Source organism: Triticum aestivum, chromosome 6D (assembly GCF_018294505.1).
Source record: "Triticum aestivum cultivar Chinese Spring chromosome 6D, IWGSC CS RefSeq v2.1, whole genome shotgun sequence".
Lineage (NCBI taxonomy): Eukaryota > Viridiplantae > Streptophyta > Magnoliopsida > Poales > Poaceae > Triticum > Triticum aestivum.
The window spans coordinates 179,046,320-179,059,165 of record NC_057811.1 but is presented as its reverse complement, the minus strand read 5'-3'; the positions used below and the strand labels follow the sequence as shown (position 1 = coordinate 179,059,165).

The window sequence follows — 12,846 nt, the reverse complement described above, 5'->3', positions numbered from 1 at the left end:
AACTGCATTTCTGTTTGTCCTGATGGGGGGTAAGTTCTGTAGCTGTATCTCCTCTAGCTGTTTAGATTTCTCCTTTTCAATTGCTAGTTGTTTCCTCAATTGCTCTATTCTTTCTTCCTGCTCTTTTGTTTGTTCTTGACGCAGTGTAGGAGATCGAACCACAGGTGCAGAACTGGAAGGGTTGTCCTGTTGGTGTTCTGTAGGGGATGATTTGACCAGCGTTTGCAGAACATTACTGATAGCAGATAGCTGCTTCCTCAAGTCCAGAACCACTTTCTCGACTGTTCCCACTGTTGCTGAAATCTGCCCTTGTTTAGCTCCAATAACCTGAACTCCCTCTTGCAGTTTGGACACCTGGTTCTGCATCTGGATGTTATCTTGTTGCAGAACGCCGAAATCATCGCGCAAGGAGAGAACCTCTTGAAGATCCGCATCATCGATCGTCTTAGCGCGCCCCATCACCTGATCTAAAGCGAGAGGTAGGAATTTTACCACTGGAGAGACCAGAACCCGAATCTCACCTCAGATCCTGCCGCCGTCGCGATCCACGCCTCCTTGACACACGGATCGGAGCTGAGACGCGGGATTTTACCGATCGAGCGATGTGCTCAACCAACCGCTCCCGCTCGGCCGATCTGTGTCCGAATGATCGCCGCCGCCAACGCCACCCGACCGCGCCCCGCCACCAACTCCGCCAAATTCCTCTTCGCCGTCGCCGAAGAAGAGAAGAGGGTGGGACAAGGGTGGGATTCACCGCTATAGAAATTTTTTGCCGAAGAATCGAAGGCTCTGATTACCAATTTGTTAGGACCCGGACAGTATTTGGGGAATTTATCTATGAATTTGTATAGGAATTTGGACAGATCTCGTATGAGTAAGAGGAACGCCAGGGTTCCAGTATATTAGCCATGACGGCGTTGAGGAGAATTCATCCCAAAAGCATATTCGATCCAGCCACAACCCGGCTAGTTATAGGGGAGGGTTTTAACCCGAACGGGAAGAACAGTAACTCTCTGTTTACTACTGTTACAACGGTAATAACGCTCAACGGTCGAGATGAGTCTATCGCCACGGATTTGATCCTAGCCGTTGGATAACTGAATCGTTACTAGTGGCTTACTGAACTACGACAGGTACATATCAGGGCCTGACACTCGGCCTCAGCGGCACTGTTCCGCCCGAACTGGGTAACCTCACCTACCTGAGGCGGCTCCATCTCCCTGCCAACCACCTCCACGGCGTCCTCCCGCTGGAGCTCGGCAGCCTCCCTGACCTCAGGCACCTCAACCTCAGCTACAACTCCTTCCAGGGGAGGATCCCGGCGTCACTTTCAAACTGCAGCCGTCTTGAGAACCTTTTGCTGTACAGCAACAGGTTTCACAGCGAAATACCACAGGAGCTCTGCCTGCTGAGTGGTCTCAAGGTACTCAGTCTTGGCCAGAACACTCTGACAGGAAGCATCCCGCCGGGGATCGGGAGCCTTGCAAACCTAAGAACGCTCAATCTGCAGTTCAACAACCTATCTGGAGGGATCCCACGGGAGATAGGTGGTCTTGTTAACCTTGTTGGACTAGGCCTGGGTTATAACCTGCTGGGAGGCTCCATTCCTGCTTCACTTGCAAACCTTTCGGCGCTCCAGTATATGAGCATCCCTACAGCCAAACTAACAGGGAGCCTACCACCTCTCCAGAACCTTTCATCTCTTCTAGTCCTTGAACTAGGAGCGAACAGCATCAAAGGAAGCATCCCTGCTTGGTTGGGAAATCTCTCGTCGCTAGTGTTTCTTAGTCTTCAGCAAAATGGCCTCACAGGGCGCATCCCGGAATCATTAGGCAGCCTTCAGGTGCTCACGAACCTTGATCTTTCGCAAAACAATCTTTCAGGTCAAATACCACATTCCCTTGGATATCTTGGTGCCCTAATGACCCTTCGTCTAGACTATAATAAACTGGAAGGTTCTTTTCCTCCTTCGCTGCTCAACCTTTCCGCTCTTGAAGATATAGGTCTACAAAGCAATCGTCTTAGTGGGTCTTTTCCTCTTGACATAGGCAATAAGCTTCCAAACATACAAACTTTTGTTGCGGATATCAACCAATTTCATGGAAAAATTCCACCATCCATGTGCAATGCCTCTGGGCTTCAAATTCTGCAAGCAGTGTATAACTCTTTGTCAGGTGAAATTCCCAATTGTCTTGAGCTCGACAAAACAGGTTGTCGGTTGTGGCCCTTTCAAAAAATAAGCTCGAAGCAACAAATGATGCTGATTGGGGCTTTTTGACCAGCTTGACAAACTGCGGCAATTTGAAGTCCTTAGATTTGGGTTACAACAGTCTTCAAGGTGAGTTGCCTAGTGCAGTCGGAAACCTTTCCTCAGGTTTGAGTTTTCTTATCATAGCAAACAACAATATAGTTGGAAAAATACCTGAAGCAATAGGAAACTTGGTCAACTTGAAGTTACTGTACATGGACTAACCATTTGGAGGGAACTATCCCAGCTTCTCTTGGTAAACTCAAGGTGTTGAACCGATTGTCTCTACCATATAACAACCTGTCAGCATCAATCCCACCAACTCTAGGCAATCTTACAGCACTGAGTGTATTATTGCTCCAAGGAAATGCACTTGATGGAAGCATTCCTTCCAGTCTTAGCAGTTGCCCCATAGAACAACTGGATCTTTCATATAACAGTCTTGCTGGCCCAATATCTAGACAACTCTTTCTCATCTCTACCTTATCCAGTTTCATGCTTTTGGGGCATAATTTGTTATCTGGTACTCTGCCATCTGAAATAGGCAACCTAAAAAACCTTGGAGTGCTTGATTTCGCTTCAAATATCATTTCTGGAGAGATACCTGCCTCCATTGGTGAGTGTCAGAGCTTGCAGCATATCAATATATCTGGAAACTCACTTCAAGGGAAAATTCCATCGTCGATGGAGCAACTAAAAGGTCTGTTGGTGCTTGACCTTTCCAGCAATAATTTGTCCGGTGGCATCCCTCAGTTTCTTGGAAATTTGAAAGGCATTTCTGCTCTGAATCTATCATTCAACAGTTTTGAAGGTGAAGTCCCAAAACATGGGGCATTCCTCAATGCGACAGCAATCTCGATCACCGGAAATGATGGCCTGTGTGGTGGTATCCCTCAATTGAAATTGCCTCCCTGTTTTCCAACCACACCATCAAGAAAGCATCCAGGAAACTTGTCGTGATAATCTCCATATGCAGTGCAACTTTATTTATCACATTAGTATTTGCACTGTTCATATTCTATTATAGGAGCAGGAAGATGAGATCAAGCATACAAATATCACTCACCAGTGAGCAATATATGAGGGTTTCTTATGCTGAATTATTCAACGCAACAAATGGTTTTGCTTCCGACAACCTCATTGGAGCAGGAAGTTTTGGCTCGGTCTACAAGGGAAGTATGCGAAGCAATGACCAACAAGTAGTTGTTGCTGTGAAGGTGCTCAACCTCAAGTGACGTGGTGCTTCTCAAAGCTTCATTGCAGAATGTGAGACACTGAGATGCGCTCGACATCGGAACCTTGTGAAGATACTGACAGTATGCTCTAGTATTGATTTTGAGGATCATGATTTCAAGGCCCTTGTATATGAATTCCTACCAAACGGTAACTTAGATGAATGGCTACACCAGCAGATCACGGGGGATGGTGAACACAAGGCAATAGATCACATTGTGAGGTTAGGCATTGCAATTGATGTGGCATTCTCACTTGAATATCTTCACCAACATAAGCCATTGCCGATTATTCACTGTGATCTTAAGCCAAGCAATGTTCTCCTCGACAGTGACATGGTTGCTCATGTTGGTGATTTTGGGCTTGCAAGATTTGTACATCAAGACTTGGAGAATTCAAGTGGCTGGGCATCAATGAGAGGAACAATTGGTTATGCCGCTCCAGGTGCAGTTTCGCAATATTATACTTTTATATATAGTCCAGAAAGCAGGCTCCAGTAAAAAAAAAATTAAGACTTCTATTTCCAATTAGACGAGTATATTTTGATGAAACTAAGTTTTCTAGAATAGAAAAACAACTCAAATATGCATAGTATTGTAAATTCAGAAATGTAATGCATCAGAAATGAACTTTATCTAATTCGTTAAATAGATAGACATATGTAGCTTGTAGAGTCAGTTCTTTTACAACTGCTTTTGTTGATTTCAGAGTATGGAGTTGGCAATCAAGTCACAACCCTAGGTGATGTCTATAGCTATGGCGTATTGCTGCTAGAAATGTTCACTGGAAAAAGACCAACAGACATTGATTTTGGGGATGTTTTTGGCCTTCGCAAGTATGTTCAGATGGCACTGCCAGGCAAGATGGCTAATGTCATTGACCAATGGTTATTGCCAGAGATGGAAAATGATAAACAAGACAAGTCCAACTCTAACAAGAGCAGAGATCTGAGAATAGCTTGCATCACTTCGATTCTGCGTATTGGACTTTCCTGTTCAGAGCACCAACAGATCGCCCGCAAATTGGAGATGCTCTGAAAGAGTTGCTAGCAATAAGAGACAAATTTCACAAGAATCGCTCCAGTGAAGGAGAACCATCGAGCAACTGAAGCGTGTGGAGATCAGCAAGTCGTTGCAAGCTGCCATCTCTTATCCATCCCGGCATTTACACAGCAGTTTCCAGGCTTCCTTATTTAGAGCCCAAAAGGCTTATATATTATAGTCACAGCCACTGTTGTCATCGAGTTCCAAAAATGTGTATGCTTTGTGTTAAGTGTGTGGGTATGGCATTAGCAATAAAGTGGGACTACTTCTGCTATGAAATAGACCTACTAGAAATATTTTTGAGAAAAATGAGTATGGCAAAAGGAGCGTAGGTAGCACTAGTACCTAGTATCTATTGTTTGCAAAGGATGGTGTAGATCCAGACAAAGTCTAACTCTGCAATAACCAAGCTGTGATGCACAACATTGGTAACTTGGTACTCATTTTCAAACTATTGCCTGCAGAGAGTGTATAAATAAAGCATAAACGCGCAAATTTTTATGAAAACCTATTCATCAATGAGTAAACTGGCGACAGGGAAGTCAAAAGATGGGAAGAACTCAAGGGAGCCAAAGTAAAGATGGGTACTGATAATATGGCAAGTCAATAACTTAACTATATACTTGCATTTGACAGAAAAATGTTTATAAACAATAAGCCCATGATGAAGGTCGCCAGCTTTTATTGAGCACTGGTTTCATGTAATTTTCCTGATTTACATGGGACAATTTCATGCGGTATATATGTATGACACGGTGCACTTAATGTTCTACTTATGTTTTGTACTAATACCACTAGTATACACACTAGGGAAAGTGACTTGCGACATTTGAGAAACTAAGTGGCTTACGATTTGTGCCTTAGAAAAATACCTTTCTGGCTACTCAACAGGATATCTACAATGTTAGAAATCGAGTGCATCATAAGTGTGCTGAACAGAGGGACCTTTCTCTCCGTGCTCTGCCAGAAAATGTTGCCACTGATAGAATGTTGGTGATTATATCTGGTACAACGGTACAACTTACCTACTTGACATTGAGTATAAAACTCTAAACATACGGAATGAGTTCTTTTCATGGGGTGTCTGGTGTGTTGACATCTTTGCCTATTGAGGAGGAGCCAAGACGTGGCTTCAATCTTCTGTTAATGGTTCACATATAAAAAGGCGGCTACCCATCGAAGCTCAAAAGAAAGCATACGCAACTTGTCTGTGGACCATCCAATCCACAATGATTAATATAGATCACAATTGAAAAGAAATTACATGTTTCTAGCAAGAAACTGTAGACTCCTATTGAATGTAAAGAAGCATGTGAACATAGGTTAATTCAGGCACATGCACAAAATTTCATGAAAAAATACACGCACAAAATTTCATGAAAAAATACAATCATATTGCACTGTACCAAAAAGACCAGAGATATATCGAGTTACATAACAAAGAGATGTTCTAATTATTTTCTTGTACACAGAGAGCACATATGATCAAAATTTTAATTGAGATTTTGAATATGTGCCTAAATTAACATTTTGTGGTGCCATGATTCTGCTGCAAACTTCCGAAAATGTCTAAATGTATAAACTCACGAAGGGGTGCATATGGACATGAGCTCAATATCATTTTAATGTAGGCAGCAATAATCTTTTTGTTATGACAAGATGGCTGGCATGGGAAGAGATGTCCATACCTTCTAAATGGTATTCATTTCCTTCCTAAACTAAGCAGACAAGAAACAGATTTTCATACAAGTTCAGTATGCGCAGGAGCTTTGATGAGGTGCTTGTCTGACATCATTTTCCTCAGTGTCTCTACTTCGCCCCATCGATATTGTTCAGCATATATGTTGGATAGAATTACCCATGGAGTTGTGCTTGAAGGGTCCAAATCATAGAGTTTTGTTGCTGCTATTTTACCAAGTTCCACATTAGAGTAGTTTCTACAAGCACCAAGAAAAGAATACCACATTGAAGCCGGTGGATCAGTATGTTTCAGTAATAGACCATAAGCTTCAGATAGCTTTCCAGCACGGCAAAAAAGGTCAACCATGACGCTCAAGTGTTCAAAAGTAGGGTTGATACTGTAGGCACTCTCCATCATTTGGTAGATATGCAATGCTTTCTGGACTAATCCAGCATGGCCACAAGCTGAAAGAGCACAGAGAAAGGTGGCTGAGTTGGGATGCACTTGCTGCTCAAGCATTTCGTTGAAGGTTTGCAATGCTAAACTGCTTTTTCCACACCTTCCATAACCAGAAATCATTGCATTCCACAAAGCTGGATCATTCGATTTCCTCCTGTCTTTCTCAAATACTCTACCAGCATAGCTGTCACATCCACAACTCATAAACATGTCAATCACTGTTGTCTGGAAAACATCATCCTCAAAGTGTTGCATTGTTCGAATAACATGGCAATATATTTCCTTCCCATGCTTGATATCTGACATAGCTGAACAAGCACTCAACATACTTGTCATGGTTTCCAGACTTGCACCTGAGACTCCCTCCAACCGCATCTTATTGAAAAATGAGAAAACCTCAGCAAACTTCTGGTGATGTGCAAGCCCATTAATCATCAGATTCCATGTAATACTGTCAGGGCTGAAGCCTTTCGACCTCAGCTGATGGAACAACCCTAAGGCGTTTGCAAGCTTCTCGTGTATCAGAAAACCTGAGATCATCGTATTCCAGGTCACCAAGTTCCGCTCATCCATGGCAGAGAAAACCTGGTAAGCACACTCCAGAGAACCACATTTTGAGTACATGTCAATGAGTGCAGTCCTGATCTTGATACTGCAATCCATTGCATGCTTCAGGACATAGCAATGGACCTCTTTACCAAGTGATGGTGCCAACACACTAGTGCACGCTGAGAGGACTACCAGCAAAGTAGTCTCATTAGGTTTTTCGCTGGATCCAAATATCATTTCCCTGACAGTACCCAAAGCTATAAAATCTTCACCATTCCTCAACAGTCCAGAAGCCATTGCATTGTAACTCTCGACGCCCTTATCAACCATGAGTTCAAGAATCCTCCTTGCGCCATCCGAATCACCACAATCCAAGTACATTGTGACGAGGGATGTGGCAACATAGCGATCCAAACAATCACCGGTCTTCACTACAAGCCCGTGCAGCTGCTTCCCTTGCTCCATGGCCCGACACGCAGGTAGCACACTCGCCACTGTGACAGAGTCCGGCAGCATCCCCTCTTTCCCGAGGAGCCTAAATACACCCATCGCTTCACGAACCTTTCCGCACTGCGAGAATCCCGCGATGAGGGCATTGAAGCAGGGCACGTTTCTTTCCCGCATTTCATCGAACACCTTGCATGCCTCCCCGAGACGGAGGAGTCTGGCATAGGCGCTCGTCAGGGCGGTGGCCGTGTAGGGGCAGGAGGAGAAGCCCGACTTGGCGAGGTGACCGTGGACTTGGAGCACGGCGGGGGCATCCTGGAGCGCGGCGCAGGACTTGAGGAGGCAGGGGAAGGTGAAGGCGTCCGGACGGAGGTTGGACGCGTGTGCTCGAGAGTAGGCGAGGAGCGCTTCCTGGTAGTATCCGTTGGATACGAGCTTGCAGAGTCGCTTCCATGGCGCCACGGTGGCCGTGGAGAGATTGCCAACCATGGAGCCTGCATTGGTTCGCGGGGCAGGGCAACGCTCAGATAGTGGGTTTGCAGAAATACAGCTGGGGAAACTGTAAAAATTGAGCGAGGTCCCTCTGTTTTATATATGAGATAATTACACATACAGTCAGTGTACTCTCCGGCATGTAACACCATAGTCCTGAACTCGAGGAGTGCTCCACTATGGTCCTCAAACACGAGAATACGCTCCAATACGGTCCTGGCTAAGTCTCTCGCTGCTCCTTTTAATACCGTATAAGTGTGGATCCCGCATGTCAGATTGTGAGAGAGAAAATTGGTGAAAGAAAACATGCACATGGGTGTCGGACGTGGGACTAAGGGTACCCAGGTCCGTCTGCCTACGGCCCAGGACACGGCGCGTGCCGCGGGCCTAGCATGACCCATCTTCATAGCTTCACGAGCAAGACCCTCGCGAGGACCCCGCCTTGCGAGGCGTATGTCGCCAAGGGCCTCCCGGGGCCCTCGCGCGGGGCAACCTCTCGAAGCTGCCTTCCGAGGCCCCACATGGGGTGGATATGTCTAGGGTATCCCTCAGAGTAAAATGGTTTCTCAGTCATTTTACCTCCTCTAGTTGTTATTTTAACAACATAATTATTCATATTACTGTTCATTTCACTAAGCAATTCTCTTTGAGATTTAGCTACTTGTTCTAACTGAGTTTGGACCATAAAGACATGTTTTCCTACACCTCTAACATCATTAGCGATTCTAAATAACAAGTCACTCAAGCGAGCAATCATATTAGAATTTTGTTTCAACTGTTTCATAACATTTGCATTGAAGTGATCTTGTTTTCTAATGTAGTTATCAAATTCAAGCATTGACTAGGATGTTTATTGTGAGGGATATCACCTTCATCAAACTTTAATAAAGAATTTACCTCTACCATCTGTGGTGGTGGTGTGTCAAGTCCATATGTTTCTTCAATAGGTGGTAAATTCTTAACGTCTTTAGCTTTAATATATTTTTTCTTCATACATTTCTTTGCCTCTTGCATATCTCTAGGACTGAGAAATAAGATACCCCTCTTCTTCGAAGTGGTTTTATGCGGTGGTTCAGGAAGTGTTCGATCATCATAATTCTTCAATATATTATTCAATAATTCCTCAGCTTGTTCAACAGTTCGTTCCCTAAAAACACAAATAGAACAACTATCTAGGAAGTCCCTAGAAACATCAGTTAGTCCACTATAGAAGATGTCAAGTATTTCATTTTTTAAGAGGATGATCAGGCAAAGCATTAAGTAATTGTAGAAGCCTCCCCCAAGCTTGTGGGAGACTCTCTTCTCCAATTTGCACAAAGTTAAATATTTTCTGTAAGGCAGCTTGTTTCTTATAAGCAGGAAAATATTTTTCATAGAAGTAATAGATCATATCCTGGGGACTACGCACACAACCAGGAGTAAGAGCATTGTACCACATCTTAGCATTACCCTTTAATGAGAACAGAAATAACTTGAGAATATAGTAGTAGCGAATTTTTCTCATCATGGGTAAAAAGGGTGGCTAGATCATTTAACTTAGAAGATGTGGCACAACAGTTTCAGTTTCATAGCCATGAAAAGGATCAGATTCAACCAAAGTAATTAACTCTGGGTCTATAGAGAATTCATAATCATTATGAGTAACAAATATAGGTGAAGTAGCGAACTTAGGGTCACATTTCATTCTAGCATTCAAAGATTTTTCTTTCAGCTTGGCTAGTAGTTTCTTTAGATCATCTCTATCCTTACTAGCAAGAAAGTCTCCAGCTATCTCTCCATCCATAACATAACCCTCAGGTATCGTAGGCATTTCAAATCTAGGAGAGCTAGGACTAATAGGTGTTTCAAAATTTTCAGTTTCAAAGACTTCATCAGTTTCGGCATTCTCAGTATCTTTAGCTCTAGCAAGTTGTTCATCAAGAAATTCACCTAGTGGCACAGTATCATCAAGCAAGGTAATAGCAGCATCATAAGCATCATTCATAGCAGAAGAGTATCATCAATAACTTGCGGCATATCAGGATTAATAGCATGTGGTGATGTTGCAAGTTTACTCAAAACAGAAGGCAAATCAAGTACAGAGCTAGATGGCAGTTCCTTATCTCCCCTCGTCTTAGAGGGAAAAATCATGGTTCTTGTATCTTTCAGATTCTTCATAGTGATAAATAAATATAAATCCCAAGTGACTCAACAAATATAGCTATGCTCCCTCGTACGTCCATTTTGCATCATGCTTTTATATTGATATTTACTGCATTATGGGCTGTTACTATACATTATATCACAATACTTATGCCTTTTATCTCTTATTTTATAAGGTTTACATGAAGGGGAGAATGCCGGCAGCTGGAATTCTGGACTGGAAATGAGCAAATATTAGAGACATATTCTGCACAACTCCAAAAGTCCTGAAACTTCACGGAGAATATTTTTGGAATATATAAAAAATATTGGGCGAAGAAAGCACCAGAGGGGGGCCACCTGCTATCCACAAGGGTGGAGGGCGTGCCCTCCTGTCTTGTGGGCCACCTGGCAGGCCCCCGACGCCCATCTTCTGCTATATGGTGTGTTTTGACCTGGAAAAATTAGAAGGAAGCTTTCGGGACGAAGCGCCGCCGTCTCGAGGCGGAACTTGGGCAGAACCAATCTAGGGCTCCGGCAGAGCTGTTCTGCCGGGGAAACTTCCCTCCGGGAGGGGGAAATCATCGCCATAGTCATCACCAACGATCCTCTCATCGAGAGGGGGTCAATCTCCATCAACATCTTCACTAGCACCATCTCCTCTCAAACCCTATTTCATCTCTTGTATCCGATCTTTGTCTCAAAACCTCAAATTGGTACATGTGGGTTGCTAGTAGTGTTGATTACTCCTTGTAGTTGATGCTAGTTGGTTTATTCGGTGGAATATCATATGTTCAGATCCTTAATGATAATTAATACTCCTCTGATTATGAACATTAATATGCTTTGTGAGTAGTTATGTTTGTTCCTGAGGACATGGGAGAAGTCTTGTTATAAGTAATCATGTGAATTTGGTATTTGTTCGATATTTTGATGAGATGTATGTTGCCTCTCCTCTAGTGGTGTTATGTGAACGCCGAATACATGACACTTGACCATTGTTTGGGCCTAGGGGAAGGCATTGGGAAGTAATAAGTAGATGATGGGTTGCTAGAGTGATAGAAGCTTAAACCCTAGTTTATGCGTTGCTTCATAAGAGGCTGATTTGGATCCATATGTTTCATGCTATGGTTAGATTTATCTTAATTCTTCTTTCATAGTTCGGATGTTTGCGAGAGGGGTTAATCATAAGTGGGAGGCTTGTCCAAGGAAGGGCAGCACCCAAGCACCGGTCCACCCACATATCAAATTATCAAAGTAACAAATGTGAATCATATGAGCATGATGGAAACTAACTTGACAACAATTCTCATGTGTCCTCGGGAGCGCTTTGCATTATATAAGAGTTCGTCCAGGCTTGTCCTTTGCTACAAAAAGGACTGGGCCACCTTGTTGCACCTTGTTTACTTTTGTTACTTGTTACCCGTTACGAATTATCTTATCACACAACTATCTGTATCGATAATTTCAGTGCTTGCAGAGAATACTGATACGTCCATTTTGCATCATGTTTACCTACTGTTATTTATAATGTTTTATGCATAATAATGCTTTTTGGAGTAATTCTAATGCCTTTTCTCTCATAATATGCAAGGTACACACAAAGAGGGAGAATTCCGGCAGCTGGAAATTTGGACCTGAAAAAGCTACATCAGGCTACCTATTCTGCAAAACTCCAAATGAGCAGAAACTTTACGGGGAATTTTTATGGAATATATGAAAAATGTTGGAGCAAATAACTACCGGAGGGGGCCACCTGGTGAGTGATACGTCTCCAACGTATCTACTTTTCCTAACGCTTTTCCTCTTGTTTTGGACTCTAATTTGCATGATTTGAATGAAACTAACCCGGACTGGCGCTGTTTTCAGCAGAACTACCATGGTGTTGTTTTTGTGCAGAAATAAAAGTTCTTAGAATGGAACGAAACTTTGCGAGAATTTTTTATATAATAAAAGAGAATTTCTGGAGCCAAGAACCACCGAAGGGGGGGGGGCACTTGGGTGGGCACAACCCACCAGGGCGTCCCCCCTCCAAGCGCGCCCAGGTGGGTTATCCCCACCTGGTGGCCCCGTTGTGACACCCGGATAATTAAGCTACAGTAATTCCATGCTAATGATGCCATGTCACCTCAGTTACTGTTGCTAATTTCGCGTTAGTTCAAAACCTATTCAAAATCAAGTCAAAGAATTAAAGTTTTCAAAAGTCAAAACTAAAATGTTCTTAATATGACAAATAAATCATGGATAATATTAGTGGAGAAACAACATATTTATAAAATAATTAAATATCCTAAAGTGATTAAAACAGTAGCAAAAACAATTAATTATACCCCTATTATATTTATAAAATACTAATCTATTTTAGCTAGGTGCCAAAGTTATTGCGGCAGTGGTATAATTAATGTTACTATTTTAGGGGCTAATTGAATATTTTACAAAACTAAAACAATTTGGGAAATAAAATTAAAATACAAAAGAATAAATAAATGAAAAAGGAAAATAAACAAAGACCCAAAAAAACAGGAAACCCCGCTGGGCCACCCGGCCCAGCTAGCTGGCCAATCACCCGGCCC

The 12,846-nt window shown here is 43.0% G+C and overlaps 1 pseudogene; it reads left to right on the top strand.

Annotated features, from left to right (window-relative positions):
- Window positions 1–908: 908 nt before the first annotated feature.
- Window positions 909–4,518, top strand: LOC123144377 (receptor kinase-like protein Xa21; annotated as a pseudogene).
- Window positions 4,519–12,846: the final 8,328 nt, after the last annotated feature.